This window comes from Fukomys damarensis, unplaced genomic scaffold (assembly GCF_012274545.1).
Source record: "Fukomys damarensis isolate Sample0158 unplaced genomic scaffold, DMR_v1.0_HiC HiC_scaffold_31, whole genome shotgun sequence".
Lineage (NCBI taxonomy): Eukaryota > Metazoa > Chordata > Mammalia > Rodentia > Bathyergidae > Fukomys > Fukomys damarensis.
In genome coordinates this window covers 28,411,358-28,434,905 of record NW_022900943.1, presented here as the reverse complement: position 1 = coordinate 28,434,905, position 23,548 = coordinate 28,411,358, and the positions used below count along the sequence as shown (strand labels likewise).

The following is a 23,548-nucleotide window of genomic DNA, read 5'->3' as shown; positions in this document are numbered from 1 at the left end:
ATAGTGAATATTTAGTTCAGCAAAAGTACATGTTAGTGTATTTGTGGAAAAGAGAGGAAACGAAGGTGGTAGTATAAGAGGGTTAATATATTACCTATCATAACAGGTAATAAACAATATGTACAAAGCCAGATGATAACAGCTTAGACATGTTACTTGATGGTAGAGAGAGAAACATCCAAATGAAAGCTAAAGAATTGAAACGTATTATTACAGGGAATGTGAACTAGGGTGCAAGGAAAGGGCAAGACCAGTTGTTTCTAGTCATGAGCCTAGAAGGACGATGCTATTTTACCTCCTAAAGCGGCTTTTCATCATAATGCCTGTACAAAATAAAATATATGTTAAAGTCTATGATTCATTTCTACCACCTTACAATTTGAGTACTTGGTGAAATCACTGTCATCACGATTATTATCAAGAAAATCTATATAACAACTCATAGACACCATATGACACATTTCCACACTCCTTATTCCCATTTATTTTCACTAATTTGTGAGTCAGGGGAACATTCTCCTGCATACCCCAGTTTTAATAATAAAGAAACTTCCTGTGACCTACCTGAGGTTTAACAATTCACAGATTTGTCAGTAATAGCAAAGGGGAAGCTCTAAATTCAGAACACTTGTTCCCTAACCCTGAATTCTTTCTCTCATGTGTATGCTCCTCAAGAATCTTTTCCTGGCAGCACAGAAATCACAGCAGGGTTTAAACTTTCCTAAGAAAAATGGAGATAACAAATTTTCATCAAGTTCTTATGTGGGAACTTCTAAGACCTCAACCAGTTCCAACAGGTAAAAATTAAGTAGGAAAAAAAGTGTCTTTATTTCCCTTGTATTGTTTTTCTTTCTCCTTCTTTTTCTCCAAATTTTTTTGACACAAAAACACACCAGCAATTGATGTCACAGATTTTCTAAAAAAAAGAAAAAAATTCTCTTGAGAGAACTTAATTATTTCTATTAATACAACTACTATTAATAACACAAGCAGATCATATGGTGCCCTACCCCATCCAGTGCCTCTCATTCATGGGTCTTAGAATGCTTTCTAAACATTAATTAAAAATCTTCTCGTCATTCCTGTGAGTTCCTAGGGCAAAGACAGAGGGAAATCGTATCTGCTCTGACATTAATTAAGCTCTCCGTTGGCTTGCAAACTAGGTAAATAGCTTTCCTTTCCCCCATTAGCAAACAAGCGTGAGTGGCACGAGGATCAGCACAGATGTGTGGGATGAGAGAGAGATTACTTCTGCTGGGCACGGAGGAAATAACCTGCAGTGCTCTAAGACTTGGCAGCAGAGGCTTTGCTTTCTAACTGGTTTCCAACCCTGGGCAGTCAGCATCACACCTTGGGGGCTCTGGAAAAAATATACCTGTACCAGGGCCTTCCTCGTGTCTGACTTAGTAGACGGGCCATTAGACTCATGAATCTGTTTTCAAATGTTCTCTAATTTGGTAAAAATCACCATTATTTGGTAATAATGACATTTTCATTGTTGGTTTCCATATCTATTACAAAATTAACAGAAATGCATGTCTTATTATATATCTAAGATCACAAATAAACTGAGTAAACTATAAGAAGTGACTTTCCTCTGCCTCTTTCTTTCCTGGCCAATAGTTTGGAATAGGTATTTTTATACCAGAGTTTCTCGAGACATAATTTTTGCAAGTTTCTTATCTGAAATGTCTGGGAAACTTGTTAATGACACAGATTTTTAGAACATATGTCCAATGTGTGATACTATTTCTCTCGGGGAAATAAGATTTGTTATTCTTTTAAAAGAAAATTATGACTGTATGGTGTCAGAAGTTATGAAAATATGAATGAATCCTTGGACCACCAGACCCCTAAACACTGAATTTGAGAAGCATGTGTAGGTGCTGTTCCTTAGCTACTATTCATGGTGTTCCAGGATTCATAAGGATAGTAATCACCTTGAAAACAATTCATTCCTACCCTCCTTATTTTACAGAGGTGAGGAAATTGAATGTCAAAGAGCTTGCAGTCTGCAGATGACCACTCAAGCTGTGGGGATGGGGACAGTCTAGGAAGCATATCTCCAGCTCAGAGCTAGGGATTGGTACACATCAGAGGAACACAGACTACCTTAATGTACATTTTTCTCCTGCCTGTCATCTTGCTTTAAATTCCTTATTTTTAACTGTTCAGAAAGGATCCTGATGTTAGAAAATGCCACTGTCTAGATCTCTGAGAAGCAAGCAAGCAGAAACAAGAAGTTTACCTCATTGGCCTGCCTTTCTTTCCTTATTATTATTATTATTATTATTATTATTATTATTATTATTATTACTATTTTTTGTAATTTAGGCTGGCCTTGAACTCACTATGTAGGCTGGGCTGGCCTCAAACTTGCTCAGCCTCCTGGGTGCTGAGATTTCAGATGTGTGCCACACGCCTGGCCCTTTCCCTACTTTTCACCTCCTCATTCTTTTCCTATGGCTTCCACAGATGCTTCTGCTGGAGGAAGAACACGGTCAGACTGCAGGACAAGTAGGCTGACGTGGATATTTGGAGGAATAGAGACTGTATTGAAGGTGCAGGGGGAGAGAGATCACCTAGGCAGGCTTTGTGAGAGCAGCTGTGCTCTTTATTCACTCAGGTACAAGCTGGCTGAGTCTGAAAAGGGAATCGACACAGAGGAAGGAGGGAGAGCAAAGATTTCTAAGGGGAAGGAGTTGCCAGATGTCGGAGGTGTTCGCTGGGTATTGGTCCGAGGAGCTGCTGACTTGAGGAGACGGGGGGCAGAGATAGTGTAGCTGTGCTCCTTGGAAGGGGCAGCTGTGCACATGCTTCCTGGAACCATGCTGGGGCATGGTGCTCTGCAAAGGCCTTCCCACCGGGCATGACACAGACATTTGATTATAACACAAACGTGTTCATAAAATAGTTTCAGGACTTAGTCTGTACCATTTATGTCCTGGAGTTCATAAGCCTTTAGCAGATCCTTCTTAATTGTGCTCGGAGTAGACCCTGGCACAATTTGGTTAACTTCATTATCACAGGAGAAGATACAGTATTAGTTATTCTTTTCTCATGATACCACAAATTCTTAGCAAAGTTGGATTTGGAGGTTTTAGGGGATCCCTAGATTAGCCAGGTGCTTTAGGATACCTGGTCCTTCTGCAGCAAGTGATGTGAATGGCAGAGCACTTTGGGTGCAGATGGAACAGTGTATGTGTAGGGAGCACTTTATTTTTCTTTCCCTCAGCAGGGAAGACAAGAAAGAGGGTATTTCGTGCATATTACATATGTGAAAACCAAGATGCAAAGAGGTGAACGTCTTGCTAATAAGTGGCATAGCTACAGTGAAAGTGAATGTAACATATCTGGTCCTTTCTGTGCTTTGTTTATACCCAGAAAAATTTTTGTTTACAAGACAAAGATGAATGTCTCCCCCTTCAAAGTCCTCACTCTCCTCATTGCCACCCAAAGTCCGCCCATCTACCGCATTGCCTGGCCACACAGAAATTGCACAGGTTGTTTGTTGAAATAAAGAGTTCTTTCTTTTATCCAATGGTATTAGCTCTGAGGGCAGTACACTGCTCAGAAAAGAGAATGCCATCTAAAATGTTTTTTATCTATTTCAAAATAAAACACAAAGCAAAGCAAAGCAAAGCACTAATGTTGTCAGCAGGGTCTTGTGGCCTCTTCCTGAGCTCAGGATTTCTAGTATCTGCCTGACCTGCTTTTGGTAAACAGAGGGTGAGCCACTCAGTCATTTTATGCTTTCCTTTCTCCTTTCTCCACTGAAGTAGGGTAACTGGTGCTTTTCGCCCACCTATGTCAAAGGGTGACAATGAGGGTCACTTCAAAGACAGTCATGCTGCCACTCATCATAAGTTGGAGACTGCCTTGCAGAGCTGGAGAATTTGCAACTCTGCAAATGCCTATCATTCAGTGGTTTACAAGTCTGGACTGTTAGAGCTGGAATCTCTAGGAATTTTCCTAGAGATTACCTAGCATTTACCCCATTGTTGCAGCTGGGCAAACAGAAGTGCAGCGTGGTATGGGGATTTGATGAAATCACACAGTGTGTTAGACACAGAGAGGATTAGAACCCAAAAAGTCTAACTCCTGCCATGGCCTTGCCTCTTCCTCCTTTGTCTCTGTATGTCCTGATGTTACTTGGAAGGATTCTGATGCCTGTCTAGAGCGACTGGCTACAAACGAAAGTAGACTTGGGATACAAATGCTGGAGGCTCCCTTTCAGGTTGGACACACACCATTCACTTTCAACTGAGCAACTTCATTCAAACACAACCGGGCAGCCAGACAAACCAGATGGGTAATTGCCTGGAGTGTGCAGGGAGATGGTGGGGAGCGTGGCTCACTGAGTACCCAAGGATGTTTGGCACATTATCATTTCCAGCCATCCAGAATGTGAATGACCAAACCCCAGTGGTCTGATCTTGTCAGATCAGTTTTATTTAACAGAGTCATGCCTCTGAGCTAAGCTGTGCTATGCATAAAGTTGTAGAGATAAAATTTGTTTGGGAAATTTGAACATGTAGTTGTTAAGGAAACTGCAAGTAGTTGAATTGTTACCTTTATTAGAACATTTTTAAACCCTCTTTCCTTATGTCCACCTCCTTCCATGCTTACCGATTCACACCCTCTGTGCTTTAAGTGGTCAGATGTGTGACACAGAGGTGATTAAGGTGTAAGAGGTCCTTGGCCTGGACAGAGCTAACAAACACAAAAGCAAGTAAATAGCAACAAAAAATTGGGAAGAAAGTTTCAGAGAGCGATAAAAGCTGTGGAGACACTAAAGCAGGGCAAAATAACAGAGACTGATAGGACCACTGTCAGGAGGGAGTTTGAACTATGACTAAAGCCTGGCATGCAAGGATTTGGGAGCAGGGTCTGCTGTGCAGAGGCCATAATTGAGCATGGAGGCCTTGACAACTGCATGGACAATTTGGTGAATGTCTCAGTTGTCTCAGACTGCTTTAGCAAAATACTATGGAGTGGGAGGATTAGACAATAAACATTTATTTCTCCCAGTTTTGGGGCAGGAAGTCCAAGATGAGGATGTTATCATGGTGGAATTTTAGTGAAGGCCCGCTTCCTGGTTTACAGACAGACACTTGCTGTGTCTTCCCATAGCAGAGAAAGGAAGATAAATGTTGTCTTGATGTTTGCCTTCTTTTTAGGGTGCTAATCCCTTGTATGAGGGCTCTATCTTCATGATCTAATTCTGTTCCAAAAGCTATATTTGCAAATATTACATATTGGGGGTTAAGTTTCAATATATGAATTTTAGGGTGACACAATCATATAATTCATAGCAATGAGTCTGGAGACTCAGAAGAGAGCTGTGCTGGCTGTGTGGTGCACACCAGTAATCTCAGAACTCTGCGAGACTGAGGCAAGAAGATTAAGAGTCTTATCAATTTAACAAGATCCGATTTCAAAATTAAAAAAAAGTAAAAAGGTTTGGGGATGTAGTTCAGTATGAATGCCCTGGGTTGAACCACCACCACTACCACCACAACAACAAGAACAAGAGAAAGAAAAGAAATAAAGAAAGATGAAGAAGAGAACAAAAACAAACAAACAAACAAACAAACAAACAAAAAACAAAGTGAATGGCACCAAGACATAAAGAGCTAGGGAGAGAGGGTAAGTCCTGAGGCTCAAAAAGACATATTGCATCCTTTTGGGTTGTGGTAAGGCTTTGGATTTTATACTAAGTGCAAAGGGAAGTGAATGATGGATTTTAATTGTGTATGTATTGAGAGTGTATTATGTATCGTAAGTTTTATGTTTTAAAAAGATGGTTCAATTTTTTTTTCATTTTTGTGAAAACAAAACAATGAAGCAGGAGACCAGAAAAATCATTCAAGTGGTGATTGCAACTGGAAATGGCTAGAAGAGTAGAGATGAAAAGGAATGAATTTAAAGTCAATTTAAAGGATGAATCTGCTATAATTTTTAAGGCATTTCATGTGAGAGAGGAAGGATGAAAGAAAAAGAGGAAGAAAAAATGATTCCTGAAGTTTGGCCCCAGTGGCAGTGTAGTTGGTGAGGAGTCAGGGGTGGGAGTCCAGTGATGCAGGATGATGTTAGAACTAGGGAAATCAAGACTCTGTTTGAGCATTTTAGGGTTAATAAGACACATTACTAGACATAGAACTGCAATTAATTACAGTTTAGAGTTCAGTGGTGAGGTCAGTGGTGGAGAGGCAAATCTGATAGACTTCCACACAGATGTTGAAAATCAGGGGAAACAGAAAAGTTCACCAAACAAATACTCAGAGGGAGGAGAGTGGAACTTGTAGGAGCCTTGGGATACTCAAATTTTGTAAGTGAACTGGAGGTGGCATGATATGTGGAAAAAGAGACCAAGAAGTAGTTTAAGAAAGTAAAAGGGCAAAATGAAAATCACAAAAATTAAATTGCATTTAAAGGAAGATTAGGGGGCAACAGTATCTAATCTTGTTAAGAATCTCAATAAGATAAATATGTTTGAAATCAAGTTTTAAATGTGATGGACTTGGTTATGTTTACTAGTAACTTTGATAAGAATAGATGTATAGGAAAGGCAATAGATTAAGGAGATCATGGGTGTGACACAAAGTGAAGACTAAATAAACCATTCAAGAATTTGCCATGAAGAGGAGCAGAGATTTACACTCGAAGCCGGAGATGGACCACAGGTTCCAGGGAGGTTTTGTGATTCGATGGGAATGGGTAGTAATGGGGCCTGATAAAGAATATGGAGACCATGTATTCGGTGGGGAGGGGGAAATTAGCTATGCATGGGTAGTCAGGAAATGAATGGGTACCACAAGAAGTTGGAAAGAGATAGGAACTTGAGCACAAAGTGGAGGGATATAGAGGAATGTACATTATGTCTTAATGGGGAGAAAGTCAGAGGCTATGAGAACAGATCCCGGGAAGACATAGGGTTTGGCAGTGCTAAGCTGAGACGGCTTTTCTTTAATTGCTTCCACTTTCTTAGCCAAAGATGAGGCAATAGCTTTGTCTGAGAGTGTGTATGTACATATCGAGGGAATAGGGGTGGTTTAGGAAAACAGAAGATATGAAAACTCCACCTTAGTGGGTAAAGGAGTGACCGTGTCGTAGACACCTTCTTGGATTGTTGCAAGACCCTTTGATTTTTCTGGTTATCAATTTTAGTTTTTAGCATTGTGTTTTTTGCCCAAGGAGAATTCAGTGTTTTGGAGAAACACAAAGAACAAGGAGATAATTTGGTTTACCCGAGGTTGGAATTTATCCAAAGGAACGTGGTGGAGGTGGGGCAAAAATAGCAAGTGAATGATTCGCATGGTGAACCATGGGAGGCAAACAGAGTTTGGAGAAGAGAGTCAATACGAGAGATTCTTAGATCATGAATGATGGGTCGTGAGGAAGTGAAGTATCAGTGAGTTTTATACATGAGGCTAAGGAACTGTAGAATAGTACAATAATAAAGTACAGTATAATGAATAATATATATCAGCTTATGTATGTATATGTCCAGGTGTCTATTTTAATCTCTCTACTATCTATCATTATCACCTATCATCATATAAAAGGGAAGGAGTGCTAATGGAAGTTTTGAAGGTCATACACTTATTTAATGAAAAGGTAAAGAATGAGACTCTATGATCTGGTGACCAAAATGGGGTGCAAGAAAAGGCCATGTGTGGAAAAGGAGCCAATGATCTGAGGGATTCAGTTCTACCATGGTTTAAGCAACCCGGCTGTTGACGTCTCTAGGAATGGTGGCTGTAAAGAAAAATGTCACACTTGGCCATTTTTAATAAATAGTGAAGACTATTGGTATGGAACAATAACATCATTATCGCCATCCTTACAACGACAACAGCAAGAACAACAACAAAGAGGCTTCGTTGGTAGTGAAGGTTGGGGGAACAGATTTCAAAGAAGAATCCATATAGAGATGAAATACAAGTGATCTATATGACATTTATATGTGGCCTTGTGAAAGGAGTAGCACCTCATTTTCAGTGTGTTTAAATAACTAAAGTGGAATTCTGTACTTAACAAAGATTCTCCCACTATTAAGGATTTTAGCAAACATCGCTTTTAGGAGACGCCCTTAAATCATTCTATAAAATGATACATAAATGCATTCTAATTTCTAAAATGTAAATGCCATTAGCACAATAAACTCTAAAGTTAATGAGATCATTAAAATACTTAGTGTAACTATTTCATATCATGTACTTGCTTTCTATTGACATGGGCCAGTATTTTTCTTAATTTTAAAATCGTACTTAATATCAGTTTCTGTCATATACTATGCATTGCTTCTTAATAACAGTGCCTACCTGCCTTTGATTAGAGTTGATACCTTAGAAATAGGCCAGTGATTACATGTAATGAATACTGTCTCCTGTACCATATAGTCAATATATCTGCTTCTTACTAAAGGAAGAAAGGAAATTCTGCTTAGTGTAATATTTTACCTGACTAGAGAGCTGCTTAGCATGTCAGTCTCATAAAAATCCAATCTCTTTATAGTAAGGAGCTGCTCTCCAATATTGTAACAGCTACAGGGGGACAATAAAGAGTGATACAATTATATTTTCATACCGGGGGTGACCTCTAGTGTGAAATGATGGCATTTTAGTATTCCTTGGGGTTTGAATTAACAGCACTTTACCAATTATGACAATTTTACTGTTTTTCTCATTCCCAAGATCCCAGGTAATTTGTCTTGGTGGTGTTTTCTTGAGCTGTCATTGGATTTCGAAGTCAAGAAACCTCCCTAGAACTTTTTATTCTTTCTCTCATCTCTCCTTTACCTGTGGTTTAACTTACCCTAGTTTTAGTGATATGCTATCAACTGTGCTCTGAAAAATATGACAGAATATAAGCACTTTTACAAAACTTTTATTACAGTATGTTGTTATAATTTTTCCTTTTTATTATAGTTGTCAATCTCATATTGTGCCTGATGTAGAAGTTAAACTTTATCATAGAGAAAATAGTATATATGAAAACAGTTTGGTACTGTGTGCAGTTTCAGGCATCCACTAGGGGACTTGGAACCTAGTCCCTGCAGAAAGAGGGATGATGGTGCTTGCTTTCAGGTCCCCAGCTACAGGGCTTTATTTTATTTTTGATAGGTTAAAGAGCTCTCTTGTTGACTTATCTTGGCTTATTTGACTTTATTTTCAAGCATCACATTTCAGTAGATTTCTCTTCCAAATTATCATTCTTGGGCTGTGTGTGCATGTGTGTGCACATATGTACGTGGTGCTGGGGATTGAACCCGGGGTTTCGCACACGTGAAGCACCCTGAGCCAGATCCCAGCGCCTTCTTCTGTCACAAGTAATTGCCTCTTACGCAGAAACTCATATGCCAGATTTTCATCTTTTTCTCTAATCTTCATCTTTCATCTTTCTTTGTATAATTCTCAAACCAAATGAAATGTCATTGTATAGACAAAATATAAAATACAAAAAAACTTTTCGACACAGCAGAAATTGGAATTTTTTTTTCAGTGTGTGAACATCTTTTAGGTTACTGATTTGAATCCAAAGTGATGTCTATTTAATGTTCTTCTCCAACCTTCCCTGCAATGGCAATAAGAGAAAGTGGCAAAAAGATGAGTTAAAATGAACCACTGATCTCCAGCCAGACCCCCTCACTCTCTCTGTCCCTTTCCCTACCACTGTCTTTTGTGTTTAAAAATACTAATCTTTTGTTTTTTAATGCATTAAGTATGTATTGAGTGCTTAATATGAAGAAAATTGGAAGATTTTTTTAAGTCTTGAGAAAAAGAAGGTTCAGAGAGTTTGTTTTCATTTTACTAACACTGGAGTAAGGGGAGACAGGACACGGTCTTAAGTGTGCCGCAGGCTAAGGTTCCACTAGCTGTGGGAGAGGATTCTGCCTGCAGACAGAATTCTGAGTGTGGACGCATTGCTTCTAGCTAAAGTATTAGAGATGGCTTTGTTCAGAAGACATGATCTGAACTAATCCCTGCAATATGGGTAGGACTCCGGCGGCTGTGGGTTGGACAGGACAGGAAAAATATCAAATCAGGAGACAAATAAGAGAATCAGACAGTGCTTCGGTGGCTGGGGAAGACTTTCCTTTGACTACTGTGGATGGTGTGCAGAATTGACAAGTTGGGTCAGAATTGTGGGCTGCCTCACACAGACTATTTACTGTCAGGCTAAAGAAGCCAGACATCAGTACGAAAGCATTAGGAGGGCTTTGACAAATATGAAAGAAGAGAAAAAAATTAGAGATATTCTAAGGAAAAGCCAAATTGGTGGTTGGTGGAATGCGGCTGGAAGATGCAGAGTCTGGTGCCCGGCAGGCTGTTTGGGTGCCAGAGCAATGGGCAGGAAGGAATGCTGTTGGTTTGTTCTATGTGGAGGAACTGGATTAAAGGAAAGAAATCCGGTCACGGGTAGCAAGCTACTGTCTAGATGATGTAGCAGGTGCATCACTGGTCAGAGTTTCACTTGGTCTCAAGGTGACAGTTCTGAGCCCTGGCAAATGCCTTGACATAGATCCAAGGTCCTTCTCTTGGAACAATGCTAGGAAGAGTTTTAAATCCCAAGTTGTTCTAATGGCTTCATACCAACTCTGTGGAAGAAATGTGTTTTCTTTTTGTTAAAGTCTGAGATTTCTTTTCCTCTTGCTAAATCTTAAACAACAAACAGTGAAAGTTGACAGAGCATTAGGTGAGTTGGAAGTCTGGGTCTTCTGCTGGCCAGACTAGGCTCTGTCTCTGTCTTCTGCTTTGATTAGCTCCAGGTTTGTGGTGATTTGCTTCAGCATGTTTATCTTCCATTTTAGACACATGCCTTCTGCTTGAACATGAGTTTGCATTTTGGAAATCTTTTTTAACTTCGATTTACTCTGGGCAGAGTTAATTGTTTCTGGGTTCCGGGTTTAGAGTAAAATTGTTAGAGGCCTATGTGAAATGATTAAGAAACAGCATGATGGCCTTCTGTGGAACAAGGAGTAGTTCATTTTTCTATAAAGGGCTTGGTAGTGGAAACATTTGTTTTGCAAGCCATATAGTCTCTGTTACAGTTATTCACCTGTGCTCTTCAAGTATAAACGTAGCTATAGACAATATGTGATTAAGTGGGTATTTGTTTCCTAGCACAACTTAAAAAAACAAACAATGGGGTGGATTTGACCCATTGCTTGTATTTGTTTGGTATTTATTTAATAGCCCTTGCTACTACAAAAGAACATTTCTTACAAAAGGAAAACGTATGTCCATCTAATCAGAAACATTTGCACAACTCTGGGAGATTAAGCATAGCTACAAATTCCTGCTGATTTTACTACCGAAAAATGGAGACCATCCTTTCTCCTCTTAAGTCTAGGCTAATGCCTTACTGGTCCACTAACACGAAAATTTGTGGTTTTTGAAGTAAGTTCTTAAAAAAAAATCTGTATCATCCATCTGAGCTTGTGGGAATATATCTGTGAGGCCTGAGCCAGGGTAAATTGCCTAACTGGCTTGACTCCATGACAAGTTAAAGTTCGTTGCTTCAGTTCAGATCTTTGCTCAAAAGTTACCTCATCAGAAAGGCATTCTTTGACCAAGAATGTCTAACATAGCATGCCACCCCATATCTTAATTACCCTCCTTTTCATTTGTATTTCGACCTAGCTTTAAAGATTTGTTTGTTTGTGTGCTTATCAGTGTGTTTGTATGCCAACTTTGTCTCTTTTTTGTTTCTATTTTCTGGAAAAAATTGTCGAGAATTGGTAAAATTTCTTCCTTAATTATTTGGGAGAATTCACCAGTGAATCAATCTTGGTGTGGTGCTATTTTGAAAGTTTAGTAATTACTATTTCAGTTGTTGACAATAGATATAGACCTGTCATGTACCAAGACCTGTCATGTAAAGGAACAAGATCCCAATAATGAATGTAACTGTACACCTAAAATGTACCAATAAACTCAATGAGGAAAAAGAAATTTAAAAATAAACATATAAAAAGAAAAAAAGGATACAGACCTATTCAGATTATTTATTTATGTGATATTTGGCAATTCTTCTTATGAAGAAATTGGTCACTTTCATTTAACAAAATTTGTGTTCATAAACTTATTCAGAACATTATTTCATTATTTTTATAATGTCTATGGGCTATGCATTGATGTTCCCTCTTTCATTGTGATATTAGCAATTCACGTCCTCTCTCATTTTTTAATTAGTCTGGCTAGAGGCTTGTCAGTCTTATTGGTATTTTTCTTATTGCAGCCATGTGTTTGTTAATGGGGGGGCTATGTTCAGAGAAATGCACCCTTAGGTGCTTTCATCTCTGCTAACATCACAGAATATACTTACACAAGTTAGATGATGTAGGTTGACATCTTGACATGGCCTCTTGGTGTAATTAAGAAATATGGTAAACAAAGATGTATGAGGTCGCTGCTAGTATAACACAGAATACTGTTTGACCGTCAACATTTTTATAAGTAGGAGGAGTATATCCTGAAATAATGATAACATAGATTGCAGTCAAGTAATATACTAGTAATGACCATTTATTACCATTTTAATTATTATGCGCTGCACACAATTGTATGTGGTATATTTTTATATGATCAGTACAGTCAGTTTAGTTGTACCGGTATCACCACTAATATGTAAGTAATGGGTTTTGATGTGATATTACAATAGCTACCCAGTTACTAGATAATATAATCTTAGGCTCATCATTGACCAAGAGACCATTATGTGTCACCTGCTGTTACATATTTTCTTTTGCTTACTTTGGTTTCAATTTTTTCTTTTGCTTTAGTTGCCTATTTGAAAACTTAGATTATTGATTTTAGATTTTGCTCTAATATAGGCATCTGCTGCTTTACATTTCTCTATGAGTATTGCTTTTCTTGCTTCTTACAAATTTTGATAAATTCTATTTTAGTTTAGTTGCAAATATTTTAGTTTTTCTTGCAATGTCTTCTTTAACTCATGTATATAAGTATGTTCTTCAATCTCCAAGTATTTTGGGATACTCTAGTTACGTCCTGTTATGATTTCTATTTTAATTCCACAGTCATATGAGAGCAGAATTTATATGGTTTCTGGTTTTAACTTTGTCCACATGTGCTTTATGGTTCATGTAATTGTTTATTTTGGTAAATGTTCATGTGACTCGAGAAGAATGGGAGTTGAGGGTGTTTGGAGTTCAAGTACGCTCTCTGCTACTTTCTTCCTGTTGATTTTTTTTGGGGGGGTACTGGGAATCAAATTCAGGACCTTGTGCTTCTGAGGCAGGCAGCAGAACCACTGAGCTAAATTCCGCCCCCTTTTCTTCCTGTTGGACGTGTCCAGAGATGTCAAAGTCTCTAACCCTAATAGTGTGTACACTCATTTCTTCTTGGAGTTCTGCTGTTTTTTTTTTTATTGGGTTTATTGGTACATTTTAGGGATACAGTACAGTTACATTCATTGTTGGGATCATGTACCTTTACATGGCAAGTCTTGATTCTCATTTTTTCCCCTTACCCCTGCCCTTCCTTCACCCCCTCCTCCCCTCCCCATCTACAAACACTTTATTTTCATCTTTTCATTCTCTCATATTTTTTTCTTTTCCCTTTTTTTTTCTTCCCCTACGTATCACACCTTCCCTACACCTTTAGCTCCTTTCTTCAAATTTCTAAATGTCAGTAATCTTATTAGAATCTTATGCATTGTTGCAGAATATTCACACCAGGGAAACTATTTGGTATTTACACATGTGTGACTTATTTATTTCACTTAGGAGTATATCTTCAATATGTATCCATTTTCCTATGAATGAATCTATTCTCTCGCTCTTTATGGCTGAGTAATATTCCATTTTATAGAAAAACCACAACTTCTTTATCCAGTTTCCAACGGATGGGCAAATAGGTTGTTTCCAAGATTTAGCTATTACAAACTGTGCCGCTATAAACATGGGTGCACATACTTCTCTGTGATATGATTCTTTTAGTTCTCTTGGAAGGATACCCAGCAGAGGGATGGCTGGGTCAAATGGAACCTCCAGTCCAAGCTCTTTGAGGTATCTCCATATTGATTTCCATAGTATTTGCACTAGTCTGCACTCCCACTGCTGTTTTTTTTTTTAAGCATCTATTTTGATGCTTTCTTGTTAGATGCATACACATTATGAAAACTCTTATATCTTCTTGGAGAATTGGTCCTCTTATCATTCCTTGGTGCCTCTCTTTACCCTAATACTTTCCCAGGTTTAAAGTTAGTTCTGTTGGAAATTAATATGATTGCACCCACTTTTTTGGATCAATATCAGCTTGACATATCTCCCTCCATCCATTTACTTCTAACATAATTGTGTTTTAGTATTTAAAATGGGTTTCTTGTATATGTCATATAGTTTGATTTTTTAGAATATACTCTGACAATCTCTTTCACATCATTGACCTTCAAAGTAATTATTGCTAGAGTTGAATTAATATTTACTATATTTGTGACTGTTTGTTGTCATTGTTCCTTTTCCCCATTTTTATCCTTCCCTGTCTTTTTCAGTTTTACTTAAGCAATTTATATCATTCCATTTTTTCTCCTTTCTTGACACATAAATGATACCTTTTTAACTTTTTTGTTGTTGCCCTAGAGTGCACAAGATGCATTTATGACTAATAAAAGTCTACTTTCAGATAACATTCTACCATTTCACAAATAGTGTAAGTACTGTACGATAGCAAGTAATCCCACCTCCTCCTCTCCATCTTGTACCATTGCTGTCTTTTACTTTACAGCACTTGCACACACATACACACAGAAATAGAATGTCCTTAGTCAAGTACACTTTTGTGAATTTGAACAAACTGGTTCCTTCTTCATATTTCCTTCTCTCTGCTTACATTGCCCTTCTCTTCCTACACACTGTTTGTCCATTAAAGCCCTTACTGTATTAATCACAGTTGCCTTGATCTCCTTGTTGGATAAGTCTAACATTTCCTTCATGTCTCTTTCTGATGCATGCTTGCTTTGTTTTTTTCTAAGTGTGTTTCTTATCTTTTGATGTGCTTTGCAATCTTTTCTGTACAGTCATATATAGTTAACTGGACAAGAAGAGAGTTGTTAAAAGCCTTTGGTAATACAGTGGTGCAGTTTTGAGGGAGAGGAAGTGTTCCGTTAGGCCTGGGTATTTTAATGAGCCTGTGCACCTGAACTAGGCAGTTCATAAGTAGTTCCCATTTTTTTTTTACCCCTTACTTGGGGTAGGATGGCTAGATGCGCAGGAGTCGAAGATTTCTCTTTCTGCAGATCACTTAGCCTCTGAAAAAATCTTATCTAGTTAGGCTCTGACTAACTAGTTTGTCTTGAATATAGACCTGGCTAAGAGCACAGTGCTCTGGTATATTTCAAAATGTTGGTTTTCCTTGCCTCCTGAAAGGAGCACTCTTCTCTCCTGTTTACTATAGGGAGCTGATTTGGCTTCAGGTACAATGCGCAAAAGCATCGTGTCCCCCTGTACTGAGGTCTCTGGAGGTTTTTGTTCTGTTTTATTCTAGGGGCTGGACTCAGGCCTCCGCAATAAACTACATCCGCAGCGCCTTTCACTTTTTATTTTGAGACAGGGTCATGCTAAGTCACTAAGTTGCCCAGGTTGGGTGTTAACTCATGATTCACCTGCCTCAGCCTTCCAGAATGCTAAAATTACACATGTGTGTGTGTGAGTGAGGCCCTCCCTCTTTCCACCTGGGTTTTTAAACTCAGACTTATCCACATGTGGTCTCCAGCAAGGAGTCACTCACAGTTCAGGTTTTCCTGCTCTAGTGGTGGTTCCTGAGGAGGTTTCTGCTTTGCTGTGTGGTGACTCTCTAAGTTCATCTGTCTCTCTCCACTTATGGGGCAGAAATTTGCCCTGTGAATACACCTCTCTTACACCTCTGAGAGGAGCTGATGACTTTTCCCTTCATTTTTTTTTCTTGTTAGGATAGAGTGTGATTCCAGGCTCTTCACATATGGAAACAAAAACTCTGTATCTTACTTTTTAGAAAGCTTTTATTTTTATTTCTCTTACTGCAATAAGACTTGAATGTAAAAAAATACCTGAAAGTCTTTGATCTTTACAAAACCAACATACTATATACTGCCTTGCATATCATAGTTTTTCACTCTTTGTCTTTATTTACCTATACTAATAATTTGGGGGGAGGGCAGAGGTGGAGAGAGAGAGAGAGAGAGAGAGAGAGAGAAATTGTAATTAATGAAAGCATCTATTAATAAATACATGAAAGACTTAAAAATAGGCAAAATATTTGAAAGTCTTTTGTACTACTCAATTTCTTCTTCACCACTCTAATTTTCTTTTTTCCTAGAATTATAACTGTAAATAAGATATGAGAATCATTCCACTTAAAAGGAATTACTTATTTCAGTAAAAATATTTATTCAAATTAGACCAAATAAAAGGCTTAAAAATTCTGGAATTCTCATTTACATTCTTATCCACTCTCTGATATTTTGTATATCTGCTAGATGATTTCTGGTATGTCCATCCTATTATTTTTATTTCTGCTCTTTTTGGTCAACTCTGATGATTTTTCCTTCATGAATGTTGGGAATGACTCTCATACTGTGGATATACATCCCACAATCTTATAAAACACAGATATTTTCTCTTATATGATTATATTCTACAGAGAACCTGGTTATTAAGAAATATTCATGATCTGTGCTAAATCTGAAGGAAGTGTTTATCATTATCAAAAGTTAATTTTCTCCTTTGTGTAGAAAAATATTAAATCCTTTTAATTCCAATGATGCTATCAGTTTCATCTGAAGAATCATCATTGAGATTACTTTAAATTTATTAAAAAAGGAGCTTTATTTTAAAGATAGCTTGGGTTTAGTCATCTTGAATATAATTTACAAATACCTTAATTCACTAAAGTTTTAGACAAATAGGCTGGATAGCAAAAGCAATATCAAAAAAAAGGAAGGATACACTATAATATTTATATTTAAGCCACAATTTTAAAAACAATCTGAAATAAATGAGGTTTTGAAGCTACTGAAATTAAAATGAAATAGAACATTAAAAAAAGCTTATATTAAGTACCTTTCTGATCCTGACTTTGATTGGTACTGTCATGACAGCACACAGTGTGTAGACAGGAGGAAAGAAACTCAGGTGTCCACCACAGGGGCACTAGGGCCAAGGATAGTTGGAACATGTGGCCTCCTTTGCCTGAAGAACCCAGGGCTTGATTTTATACTTCAGGCTGTGTGACTACAGAAGGGATCAAAGTTACTTCTTGAGACATTTCAGTTTGTTGTGGCCAGAAGGACATAAAAATAAAAATGTTTGGAGAAGTTAATGGGATAAGAAGAAGCCTCCCAAGTGGAACAACAGCATACCCTTCTAGAGATGAGTTGACATTTAGCCTAAAGGGTAGGAGAACCTACGCTATTCTGGTAGGTGGAGATAAAATATTTTAGAGTGGAAGAATAGTATTAGCAAAGCGTAGGAAGTATTTATTTTTTGTAGCCTATTTCATTTCAAGTAACATTTTTTAAAAAGCTGATACAGAGACTAAAAATATGGCCATTGTTTTCTGGAAAAACTAAGAACTTAATTAGAACTAAAATTTGGGTCAACTAGCAAATGAATTTAAATTTGAGGTTAGAACATAAAATGCTGCCGCATGGAAGCCAAACTCTATTCATAGGGAGATCAGCCAACCATTCAGATAGAAGCTAAAAAGTAAAAACCAACAAACAAAAAACTTGGCACCTAAAGTAGATTTTGTAGTTGTCAGTAAAGCTCAGCCCAAAAGCCTGTTCATTTTACCACTGATGAAGACTTTACAATAAGATTCTGATTAGCCCAATGTGAGATGCAGCTCATACTTTAAAGACCTATTATAGAAAAATGAGTACAAAATAGCTCATTAAAAGTTTTATTGATTTTATGTTGAAATGATAACATTTGGTATGTATTGGGTTAAATAAAATGCACTATTAGAGTTAATTCAACTGTTTTCTTTTACTTTCAAATTGGCTAATAAAATATTTGAAATTCCATGTTTCGTTCACATCATGTCTAGCAGACAGCACTGTTTGAGACTGTTTTATGGCCTGTTTGATCTTCTCTCTTCACAAAAGTCTAACATATTTATTTTCAAATGTCTCATCGATTAAAATAGTCAAAAAAAAGAAAGTGATATTGAGATAAATATAGTGCAGGAAACTTCTTAGGGGCTGCTGTATTGATAGTGATGAGAATTTATTGTTCAAGGGAAGTTTTTTTATCACCCAATGAGATAAAGCCTAAAGATTTGTGGGCACTATGCTGTTAGGCACTAGCACAGTAAAATCGCACATCTACTCCAAATACAGTGGCTTCTAAAAATAAGTACTTATTTCTCACCATGCATCTGTATGTTGGTTGAGGTGCAGCTCATCTTGGCCAGCTCTAACCTTGCTCCTTGTTATTATTTTTATTTTTTTCCTTTTTACCTTGTTGAACAAGTGGACAAATGTTTTTCTTTTGTTAGAAAAAGCTGGGACACAAATAAGCAAATCAGGTTGCATGAGCACTTTTCGAATCTCTGCTTGCAAACATCTGCTAAGATGTCACTGGCCAAAGAAAAACATATGGTCACACTGAAAATCAAGAGTTGGAGAAGATCTTTGTCCACCACTAGGCCATGGTGATCACATGTAAGTACATCCTCCAATACATGTATGTACCACACTCCAATGGAGACTTGAGATGAAGATACTCTCTAATCTCCCATAACACCTACAAAGCAACACACAAACAGCTGATAAGGAAGAAACAGAAAACCCACTAAAAGACAGACACCAAAGTCTGTTGAGACACAGATCTAGGGCTGTTCGTTATGAATAGCTCTAAACACCTTTGGAAGCATCTAAAACTTTACAATAATGTTTCTGTTCTTATTGATAGCTTAGTAAAACATTTTACTAGGCCCAGCAGAGCAGAGAAGTGGGTCATGTGACCAGGATTTAATCAACATATCATAATTTCCGGTCATCGTTTTTTATGATGTGAGCATTACCTATGCATTTCTAGTTAGGGTTGTGAGAGGAAAACACATTACTCTCATTTTCAGGTCAAGATACTACCCTCAGAAGGTAGTATAGGCACTTCCAGAATGTCAGGCAAACACATAAAGGCTAAGAATGATATTTTGTTTTTTTGTTTTCTAACATGAGTTCTATGAAAGTAAAAAAGCAGATAGAGTTAATCTATATTATTGCACAGTATAACAATCAGTGTTCCCAGCAATGTTTGTTCTTGGAAAATGTTTCAATCATGTTTTTCATGGATGCAGTATATTTTGGAAATATATTTGAAGTGCATAGGCTATATCGTCCTAAAATATGCCAGGCATAAGATTTTTTTGAGCCAAAGGCAATTGAAACTCACTACAGTGGTGCCTCAGGGCACAAGCTTACTTATTCCCTGATTCCGGAAAAGATCACCACATATGTGTGAATGTGGGAAAGATCGCCACAGTTGTGTTCCTCATATGATGCATAGTTTGTGAACAAAAACAAAAAATTTGCCAAATGCTTCTGTTTGAGAACCAAATTGTTTGCAAATAGAAACATTCGTAAACTGAGGCACCGATATAGATTCAGGAAGAGTTTTGTGTCCTCCCTTCTTTTCCTAAAATCAGGGAACAATTTCCCCTCTGTGAAGGTATTCAGTTTTCTCCAGCACTAAAAAGTCAAGAACACTTATCACCAGAGATGAAACATCAGAACTGAGATCTTACCCAAAGAACCCTTATGTCCCATTAATTTTTCTCACATTTTTAGTCACCTTTGGTTTTCCAAAGGTATAGTCTATCAAACTCAAACTCCCTTCCTCTTGTTAAAATAGTATATAGGTCTCTAGTGTAATCAATTTGAGTTTTACTTTTGTTTATTCCAACACATATAAAATATAAATAAAAATTACATGCATTTACCTCTGGAAATCTGTCTTCTGTTATTGTAATTCACAGGCCCCTATGAAAGTAGATGAAATGGTTTTCCTCTCTGGCATTTTATTTTTAAAAAATTCTGATGTATTTTTACTTAGAAAACTAAAATTCACTACAGTTTGTGTATTTCTTTAGGTTTCTTTCTTCCTATGGTCTGGCACAAAACACATTTTAAAGTAAAATTTAGAAATTGCAGCTACATGACCTACAGTCTCTCAGGTCACCATGTAAAATGAGTGGATGCTGTTTATAAAACTGTAGGTGTCGACTGAAGTAATTCTGGTAGGTATCAGTTATCAAAGGTATCATGAGAGGAGATGCATAAACATAATCTTGTAGCTTTTTTATTGTCTTAGAAAGAAAGGACAGGACTTTAGAGGGTTGAAAGGCAGGCAGAAGTAACATCTTCATAGAAATAGTAAGCAAAGAGTTCTATTTGAAGATTTCAAAATTATCATTTGGAGCAGGGAGACCTGTTTTGGATTTTGGAGCCAAAAATTAGTGAAATTAACTCTCATTTACTTTATGATGGCTCCAATCTAGACCATTTTTGCCATACCTGTAATTTCTATGGACCTAATAGATGGTGCATTCTTTCTCAGGGGGCATTGATCTAAAGACTGACAGTGCACTCTTCCTTGGGCTTGTGCTTATGAATAATATGGAAACATTTCCAGGACATAGGAACTGGAAACTCATGAAAAAACATCAGAGGTGATGTGTCTCCTTTTGTTTCCATCAAGGTGCTATAGAATTGCTGAGCTCCATTTCTGAGATGCTGGAAAAATGTCTTTATCTCTTTGTTTTTGTTTTCTTTCCCTGTTTCTATCTAGGTGTAACCCTTTGCTGTGAAGGACACCAGGCTTGCACTCTTACAGAATGAAACTGAGTCATGAAGAAAGATGTGTGCCCTCCCCAGGTCGAGGGCACCCACTAACACTTCAAACACCCATCTATTTTCCTAGAAATATGCCAGCCCCTCACCTCACTCTGCTCTGTTGGTTGTTGTCAGACTGCTCTTCTTTTCTTTTTATTTCTCTTTTAAGAGACAGAGTCAGTGTTTTTATCTGGTGATGCACAAGTTGTGAGATCTTAAGAACAGCAATAAAAAAGTTATTTTGGGGACTTCAAGCGCTGTATAACTGTGGAAATGCCTGGTTTAAAAAAATTAATAAGAGAATAATAGGTATGAAAACCCAGGCAACATTTTAAGGTCAAAATGTGATTAAGCTTTTTGTTTTTAAAGGAATGGCGAGCTGTTGTTGGCTGAGCTTCTAGAGATGTCGAGCCCCTCTGTGACTTGCCTCTTGACCCTCAGGATTCACGGTGTAGCACATTTTTTACACTATTCTTTAGTTATTTGAGAAATGATGGTTGAATGGAAAGAAAGGTGTTTGGATTAAAAGCTTGACTGAGTGTGGGAGACGCAGCCCTGTGGAGATGTTTTCATATCAGCATTTTAAACTTGATACCAGTTTTTATTTACCGATTTATTTTTTTAACTTACACACAATGATTCAGTTTTTTGATATAAAATTTTGAGTTCTGAGAAATACTCAGACTTGTGAAACTGTCACCACAATCTAGATGCAGGACTCCTTTCCCTCATTCTCTGTCCCTGTGATCAGCTCTTTTCCACCCTGGCAATCACTGATTTATTTTTTACCTCTGTAGTTCCTTTCCCTTAATGTCATGTAAATATACTTCTGTGTCATCTTGAGCCTAACTTTTTTTTCTCTCATTGAGTTTATTGGTACATTTTAGGTATACAGTAGTTACATTCATCATTGGGATCCTGTACCTTTACGTGACAGGTCTTGGTTCTCATTTTTTCCCCTTGTCCCTGCCCTCCCTTCACCCCCTCCTCCCCTCCCCATTTACAAACACTTTATTTCCATTTTTTCGTTTTCTCATTTTTTTCCTTTTCCCTTATTCCCTTTCCCCTACCCTTCCCATTTCCCTTACACCTCTTTCCCCTTTCTTCCTATTTCACATGGTCAATTATCTCATTAGGATCTTATGTACCATTATAGCTTTTCACACCAGAGAAACTATTCGGTATTGAACCTTTTTTCAACTTAAGAGAATACATGTGAGATTGGTACATTTTTTCCAAGCAGTTGGTTTCTATTTTCAATGGGATTATTTCATTGTGTTGAGTGCTATTCAATTTGCTTCTCAGTTCACCTGCTGAAGAATGTTTAGGTTTCCAGGGCTTGCAGTGATGACTAAATATGCCAGAAACATTTGAAGGTAGATTATTGCCTATCAGTTTTCATTTCTCTTGGGAAAAGATTTAGAAGTAAGATTCATATTGCTCCCTGCAATCTTGGTGGACTTAAAACAACACAGATTTATTCTTGTACAGCTCTGGAGGTCAAGCGTCTTTCCTTCTGGGGAAGCTGGGAAGAATCCATTTTCTGGCCCCTTTCAGGTTGGGCATTCTTCCTGTATTCCTTGGCTAGCACCCTTTCGTCACTCCCGCAGCTGGTTCTGTGGTCGTGTCTCTTTCTGTAACCTTGATCCGCCTGCTTCCTTCTTACAAAGACCTTCATGGTTATGTTGGCCTAACAAAATTGGGGACTATCTCACAACTTCCTCTCAGAGTCCCTTTTGCCAGGTAAAGTAGCATATTCACAGGGTTGGAGAATTTGAATAAAGACATCTTTGGGGAGCCATTATTCTGTGTACTACAAGAGTGTCACATAACAAGTGTATATTTAACTTTACAAGAACTGTCAAACTGATGCTTTGTAAAAAAGTTTCAGACCAATTTTTTTTTTTTTTTTTGGTACTGGGGATCCAACTCGGTTCTTTGAACTTGGGAGACAGGCAGTGGAACCACCGAGCTCACTCCCTGGCCCTCACACTATAAATTTTTGCAAATATTGTGAGATTTAATAATGCACAAAAGTTTTTGCTGTTTATAAGAGAACAATCAACACAAACAGGTTTTAAAAAAGGAAAGATAAGTGCTCGCTTCGGCAGCACATATAATTAAAAAAGGAAAGTTATCAACATATAGCTGAAAGGTCTGAGACTGTTTCTGGCCCTTCAAAATTCAGGTTTCAAACACTGTCATTGTAATTCATCTTCTTTCTCGGTTAGATTTGTCTCATTCTCAGATTCCAGGTGGTGGTGAGATGAAGATGCCATCTAGCTCCAAATTTTATACTCTTCCAGGCTCAAGTTCTTGAGAAGAAATGCCCAATCATGACTCAGTATTGTCATCAAAGGTCTCGCTGCAACTTATTGTTGTCATTGAATCACATCCCCGAACCAGCACTATGGACAGATATTGTGCTGTGTAGATTGGCTTGGGTCATAGGACTCAGGAGATTCATCCAAAGACTGTGGATGAAAATGGGGTGGGATCAACCACAAAGAAAGAACAGGCTATTTCTAGAACCCAATATGGAAGTTGCACGTAAGGATTGCAAATGTCCATCCTAGTTTCTTTTCTTTTTATTGAGGTTATTGGCACAATCTAGGTATACAACACAATTACATTCATCATTGGGATTCTGTACCTTTACATAATAGGTCTTGATTCTCATTTTCCCCTTGTCCCTGCCCTCCCT

General features: G+C 37.8%; 1 pseudogene; it reads right to left on the bottom strand.

The window, feature by feature from the left end:
• The window catches only part of LOC104874445, a 130,087-nt pseudogene that overhangs the window by 97,139 nt on the left and 9,400 nt on the right, over window positions 1–23,548 (bottom strand).